Source organism: Scyliorhinus torazame, chromosome 6 (genome assembly GCF_047496885.1).
Source record: "Scyliorhinus torazame isolate Kashiwa2021f chromosome 6, sScyTor2.1, whole genome shotgun sequence".
In the NCBI taxonomy this organism is placed as follows: domain Eukaryota; kingdom Metazoa; phylum Chordata; class Chondrichthyes; order Carcharhiniformes; family Scyliorhinidae; genus Scyliorhinus; species Scyliorhinus torazame.
Window position 1 is genome coordinate 67,091,094 of NC_092712.1, and position 7,818 is coordinate 67,098,911.

Here is a 7,818-nt window from a genome sequence, read left to right on the forward strand (position 1 = left end):
GCCATCTACATAGTAATGCAGCAGCCATCTAGATAGTAATATGCGATTCCAAGGCACAATGGCAACAGTTAAGGTAAATAAAGCAAGCCAGACTCCTCGGCGCCAGCAGGAGCCAAGACAAAGGAAGGGCCAACGGACACTTAGGGACCGCCCAGCGATCAGGGGACCGCACCAGCATTGGAGAAATCGATCCAAGTGATCGGAAAGTAGTCCAATCACTTGGAACCAGTCACGGGATCCGCCCCGAAGGGCGGGAAGCCCCGGGGGACTATAAAGTAAAGCCCCCAAATACAAATCGTCCTTCTTTGGCAGGGTCACTCAGCAACTTGAACCAACCCTTGACAGTGACCTGCCTCCTGCCGCCAACCAAGTAAGTCTCAAGTCAACGCTCGCTACGAGATAGGCGCTCCTAGCTACCAGTCCATACCAGCTTTTGAATCCTGCACACTCAGGACCTGAACGAAAGGCCATTTGTTCCCCTGACCTGGTGGGCCAGTCTGAAGCTAAGTATAGGCCATTTAGTGATAGGAATAGCCCAGAAAGTAGAGTTTATGCATGAGTAGTGATTTACTGTGTTTAATAAATGTGTTTTGATTTTAATCTTACTAATTGGTGTGTTGAGTTATTGATCATTACTTGAACCTGAACCTCGTGGCGGTATCATAATGATACCTGGCGACACTAGAGCAAAGGTTAAACAAACAGAGCAAATCACAAATTAAGAGCCAACCAAAAGTTAGCAACAAGCTAGATGAATTAAAAATTGTAAGCCTGAAATTCATAAGCTTCTGATTGGAAAAGGTATTAAAGGTCAATGAAGAAAGTTGGTAACAAAAGATTCAAAACATATCAGTCATGATCTATTGGACTGATGAAATAGACTTGAATGACGAAATGGCCCATACTTGTTTTGTCACGGGGGGGTTTGTCAACTCAGTTGGCTTGTGGCTGATTCATGATGAAGAGCAAGGCCAGCAGCATGGGTTCAATTCCTGTATTGGCTGAGGTTAGTGATGAAGGGCCCACCTTCTCAACCTTGCCCCTCGCCTGAGGGGTGCTGACCCTCAGGTTAACTACCACTAACAATCAGCTCTCTCTCAAATGGGGAAAGCAACATATGGTCCTCGGCGACTGTGGCGATTTCCTTACCTGTTTTTGTATTCCTATATTTGGTGTTCAATTCATTGGTTCAAATATTTTCGATCAGAGAGGGGGACTCAATCACTCAGTACAGGTCACAGAGTGCATGAAATTTAAATCCATTGGAAATCCTTTGGTACTTTTTCCAACAATTTCAAAAATCCAAGGGCTAATAATTGGCTATGAAAATTCCTTCACAGCACTTCAACACTGCTCCATCATTTATTGTAAAATTGAAACTACAGGAAGGATGTCCTATTTCTGCTGAAGAATAGTGATGTGGCTCTACTTCAACTTAGTTTCTCTCTGAATTTACTATTATCAAATTACAAAGGTGCTCAGAACAGATTCTGACTTCCTCTCGTGCACTTTACCTTTGCTATGAGTGAAAGCTTTCTTTGGGTTAATCCGGATGTTGTCAGAGTTGTGGCATTTTGTATTACACCTATTTTAGTTTAATTTATCTAAAATATTTACCGAGTCTTTGTTGTAACAAATAACTGATGAGTATCAGTGAGATATTAATTCTTATCAATCATAATGCTGACAAAATATATCCATAATTTCCCCTTAATGAATCCTCACTTTAGTACAGTTTTGGGATACAAACTACATTGCATTACATCTCACCACATTTTGTAAAATTCACATGTACCACATTATTTTTGTATATTTTCTCAAGCTTTAATTCACAAGTACCTTGTTAAAAAATTTGATTAAACAGCTAAACATTTTGAATTTCCTCAACAATATGAATTGTAACATTTTTGTAGTTGCAGAAAAGCAACATCACTCATATTATTGGCAGCAAAAGACTTATACTCCATCGAACCTGCTGATCCAATCATCACATAGCTTTCCTGCACAATATCTCTATTGAAGAAATATTAATCACTTGATGTCGCCGTTGAATCAGTGAAAACAAGTTTGTTTCCGGGTCAGAAGGCTGCGAGTTCAAATGAGAATTAAACACATGGGGTGGGATTTACCCAGCAACTCGCAGAGGGTTTTGTGGCAGCAGGTGGGGCCCGCCATTGACCAGCGGCTTGACCTTCTGGTACCGCCATTGTCAGTGGGATATCCCTTTCAATGCACCCCTCATCACCAGGAAGGGTGTGCCTTCATCGGGTCCAGCAGATCCAACCACTGTGACCAACTGGAAAGTTCCAGCCATTATCTATGCTGACACTTCATGGCAGTAGGGCGGCACAGTACCACAGTGGTTAGCTCTGTTGCTACACAGCGCCTGGGTCCCGGTTTCCGATTCCCACTTGTGTCTCTGGCTGTGTGGATTCTGCATGTTCTCCCCGTTTCTGTGTGGATTTCCTCCGAGTGCTCCGGTTTCCTCCAACAAGTCCCGAAATACGTGCTATTAGGTGAATTGGATATTCTAAATTCCAGCACTGTGTATCCGAACAGGTGCCATAATGTGGCGGCAAGAGGGTTTTCACAGTAACTTCATTGCTGAGTTAATGTAAGCCTACTTGTGACAATAATAAAGATTATTATATTATGTTCAGGGAGGCGTACTTTTACAAACACAACGTTTAACTGAAGCTCCATCTGCCCTCTCAAATGATGGAATGATTAAGCAGCAAAATTTTGAAGAGAGTTAGAGTGAATTCCTGGTGTTCCAGTCAGCACTTATTCTTCAGCTAAATCAGAATATAGATTCCTGTAATATATTGCTGCTCGTGGGACATTGTTTTTCACATATTGGCTGCTGAATTTTCCCACATCCAGAGATTGTTTGGAAGGGCGCCTCTCACAATGAGCAATGTGAAATTGACTTTTTCCCTCTCACCCTTTAAGTCTTATCATTCTTGTACTTAACTTGCAGGAAATTTGAGCTAATAATGAAGTCACCTCATCTGTATACCATCAGTTGTTGGATATTTTATATTTCAGATGTTTGCAGGGATGACACTCGTTTCCATGTGTGTGAGCTTTATTTCAACTGCTTTACAATATCTCTACACTGACAAATTGTCTGCACTCATGCTTCAGCTCAGACTTCCGGAACTTTCTAGTAACTTGTACAGTTTCTTTACTTAACTCGAGTCCACACCCAGGCTGAGCCAATGAAGCACAGAGAGCATCAATTGTAAACAGACTCACACAATCAAACACAGTATAGTTGACCAATTGGACAGGACATGGGGGAATGCAAGTGAACTATCAGACCAACAGTCTATGCATCCGCTCAACGATATGAAAAGATAGAAAAAGAAATGAAGCAAACAAAATAAGTAAGGAAGATAGAATCAAATAAGCTACAGAAAGAAAAATAACAAGGCAACAAAGATTGGGCTAAGAGCGAGAGGGCAAAAGAGACAGAAATCAAAAGATAGAACAGCACAAATGGCTAATTGTTGTAATTGACAATCCGTCACCAGGAATTGCTGCTTTATTTATGGAATACTATTGAAATGGTGCTGTCATAAGCACTTTGCCTCCAATTTCTGCGCAATTGTAAAACAATTGATTATCAAAATCTTTATTTCATTGGCAATGATATACTTTCGGAATTCCAGAACTCATGCTAGATGTTGAATTAATTCAAGTTTTTACATTCAACACAAATCCCAAATCCACAGTAAATGAGCCCAAGATTCTGTCCAGTGAATAATTGTTGCGAAATTAACCATTGGGACCACAGGGACAGGAGCTTCAGCTATTGTCAACATTTGATGTTAAAAACATATTTCTGCTTCTGGGCGAAACCTGGCGGCAAATCAGGAATATTGTAGAGGATTATGACACAATTCAGGGATTTTTGGAGAGGAATCGGACACTCTGGTTGAGCACAGGTTCCAACTTCGACCTATACAGGATACAGGTGACTGACTTCCGAATGTATGAAATGAAAGTAATTGAAATAGATCCACGCCGTTTTCACGCATCCTAACCCTCGACATTGTGGGCATAATAAGATTTTAGAAAGCCGTTAGTTTCGTTCTTAATAGCGAGAGGTGTGCGGGGGAGCCGCGAACTTTAAAAAGACAACAGTCAGGGATGGGTGATGCAGCTCAAGAAGAACTGACTCCCTCTCAGCACCAAACAGCAGCAACAGGTGAGAGAGACTCCACATCGATTATCCAGAGCAAGCTGCTATTGCCTCCCGGTTCAGTTCCTCTAAATATTCAGGCTTATTTCACTTTGCTGAATATATATTGTGCAGACTCTGTAAGATGATGATGTCCTGGATGAGACTCGGTCTCCCTCTGGCTCTTCTCTGCCTGTGCTCACCAAGTGCCAGTGGACATCACTCTGACCATCTCTGCATGAGGCGGTCTTTCTGGCAACAACTGTTTGGAGGAATGGAGAAAATGGTAAGTAATTCAGACATGGAATCGACCCTGCACTGCAAACTCGGTCTTGCATTGAGCCCTCGGATCACTCTGTAAATAAATCCCTGGTGTGAAGCATCTTGAATAGAATAAGGGACTGAGATTTGTATTTAATTCTGACTGGGATTTGGGAGTGGGATTTGGATTTTGGATATGGACCTGTGATTCGGAATTTGGGACTAGACTTTGGGGTTGAACTGGATTGTGGGCTGAGGGGGATTCCAGTTATATTCCTATTATAATAGTATATTCACAGACTTAAGCTCGGTCCAAATGTATTCCTTTCTCTCCCAGAATCCTGTTTTCTCACGTGGCTGCCGGAGTGAATACGATGAGAATCTGGATGTTCCTCTCCTTTCAAAACCCGTGAGTTTGACTTCAATAACTTGACATATTCCGTCTTCAGCCTTCAAATGTTTCCGTCCAAACTAACACATGTCTTTCCAATTTGAGGCAGGCGGATGATCAGAAGGCGGCTGTTGTTGTTGAGATGCTGACTGAGCTGCTGAGACTCTTCCGTCCGTCTGAAGCTCCATTTCCCGCCAACGAGCGCCTCAAGTTCCTGAACAAAGTGATGGAAATCCTGTCACACCTAAAATCCTGTGTAAGAACTGCCCACTCCACCATTATCATCTCACATCATTTACAGTTTCAATACCTCCTGCTATTGAGGAATTCACTTATTCTCATATGTTTTTAAATTCAGGTGAGATCTCCTCATTCTCACAATGTGCACCAAGGGGTCATACAGCAAAGATTCCAGAAACTTGGAGCATTCCTGCAGCAAAATGTAAGACTTTGATGATCTGTGCCTCATTCAGAGCTTCTCGCTTGCCCTTAACCTCAGTTAATGTTTCAGGAAATGTCACGGTATACCAACTGTTTCTATAAATATTGTCTATTATTTCCAAAATGCGTTCCGAAATGGCCTACTTAACAGCCACTCAGTTGATATCGGGATGGGGGCAATAAATGCTGTCCCAGTCAACAATGCCCACATGTCATGAATAAATAGAGAGAAAAAATAATTCAAATTGCTGAACTACTTTGTGTGTTAGAGGAGGTCTTGTACCATGGGAAGCATCCCTACCCCGGGACAGAAGCTCAGGGGTTCAAGGCTCTCCCCTGTCAGGACGCGATGGCCGTGGATGGTGCATGCACAATGTGGTCAAACCGGCTGATTATCAGCCTGGAAATCCTTCCAATATACCTGGTGGCAGGTGGTAAGACTGGGAGAGTTCCCTGACCCGCCACATTGCAGAAGGTGACAGCAAACCACTGCAGTGCTCTGTCAAGGGTAATCAGGGACCAGTCCGGTGGAAGCCCACGGTCACGAACTCTCTCTATCTGGGGCATGGTATGCATGAAATTATAATTTAACAATTTCACATTTTCCCACCATTAAACTTTGCTGAATGTGACATAAACTACATTCGAAGTTCCCATTTTAAATCTCTTTCCCCTCTTTTCTCTCCACAGGGAAACAGTGTCTGTGCCTGGCAGATCGTGCACTCAGTAACCCGAAGCATTCTGCAAGAAACAGCAATGAACTATGAAGGAAGTCTAAGGAACATATAAATGAATGGAATTCTATACGTGATAATCCCCATATTGATTTAGTTTCTGCCCACTATACATTGGTCTGTTGAGGGCAGCCTTGTGGATAGCACAATTGCTTCACAGCTCCAGGGTCCCAGGTTCGATTCCGGCTAGGGTCACTGTCTGTGCGGAGTCTGTACATCCTCCCCGTGTGTGCGTGGGTTTCCTCCGGGTGCTCCGGTTTCCTCCCACAGTCCAAAGATGTGCAGGTTAGGTGGATTGGCCATGCTAAATTGCCCTTAGTGTCCAAAATTGCCCTTAGTGTTGGGTGGGGTTACTGGGTCATGGGGATAGGGTGGCGGTGTTGACCTTGGGCAGGGTGCTCTTTCCAAGAGCCGGTGCAGACTCGATGGGCCGAATGGCCTCCTTCTGCACTGTAAATTCTATGATAATATCATAGAATTTACAGTGCAGAAGTAGGCCATGTCTATATCATAATCTATGACTAGCATTGTAAGACAGTATTTTAATAAGAGTAATATGGAGTGAAATTCCTCTTCTGTACCAATAACACATGATAGCGTCTGCAGATTTATTTTTAATTGATTAATATATACATTTAAACAGTGTGCAAGGAATATTAATATTTTTATTTAAAATACGTTATGTGTTTTTAAAGATGTCCCTTGTAGCAATTTCATCCACCAGGGTGCCTGTGAAATGAAAAAACAAAACAAATGTAAAATCAGAGTTATGTTTATTATTTATTTGAGTAATATATTTCTAACCTTACTTTTCTGTCAATTGAAAATAAAATGCATCACTCTGAATCTCTGCCTCCGTGTCATTGTCTTGTTTTCCTTCACACGTACTTGTGTTGTTCTTTAATGGGGGGGTGGGGGGGAAGTTCCACTTGGAAAACGTAACTGTTTTAACGTGTTTAGAAATTCATTTATTTGGAAGGAAAAATGTTCTTGTTTAGAGATGTGGAGGGAAGTGAAATAAAAATGGATAAATCTCAGCAGGTCTAGCAGCCTCCGTGGAGAAACAGAGTTAACATTTAGAATCTAATATGACTTTGTCAGAACTGGAGAGACATAGAAATGTAAATAGTAAATGCTGGAAAAACTCAGCAGACCTGGCGACGTCTGTGGGAACAGAAAATAAAGATAACGTCTCAAATCCTCACAACTGATGCTGCCAGACTTGCTGAGCTTTCCAGCATTTTCAGTCTTTGTTTCAGGTTCCAGCATCCGCAGTATTTTGTTTTCATATTAGACGTAGAAATGTGATGGGTTTCTGCTGTTGGCAAAGGGGAGGGGGAAATGTGAAGCAAAATGGAAGGTCAGGGACAGGGTGGTAGATGGGGAGATTAAATGACAAAATGGCATTGAACACAAGACCAAATGAGTGGGAATAAGAGTATCAAAATCTAAACTTTTGTCCAGAGTAATGTGTAATACAGATTAGCAATCATGAGCTAGCATTGAGACAGAAAGTTTGTCCTGTTGTCACATTCATAGATTTCAGAGGTTTGAAATGATGCATCATAATAAATATTTAAAATTAATATTGAATCGAATAACTGGCCAGGTTTTCAATAGCTCCTGCTTTGTGTTTGGCAGTGGAGGGAGCTGGACGTCCATTAGCCTGATCCCGCCACTGTCAATGGGATTTTCCATGTTATGCACCCCCACCCCTGGGAAACCTGGGATCGCCAGATCCGGAATATTCTGCCGGCGAGACCTGGCAAAAAACTCCGACTCCATAATTCAATCAATTTCCATCA

General features: G+C 42.2%; 1 long non-coding RNA gene across 1 annotated transcript; it reads left to right on the forward strand.

Moving 5' to 3' along the window:
* Positions 1 to 5,060: 5,060 nt before the first annotated feature.
* On the forward strand, positions 5,061 to 6,019 carry LOC140425710 (uncharacterized). The gene is made up of 3 exons (XR_011947940.1): positions 5,061 to 5,094; positions 5,197 to 5,280; positions 5,970 to 6,019. It is a non-coding gene; the product is annotated as an uncharacterized lncRNA (long non-coding RNA).
* Positions 6,020 to 7,818: the final 1,799 nt, after the last annotated feature.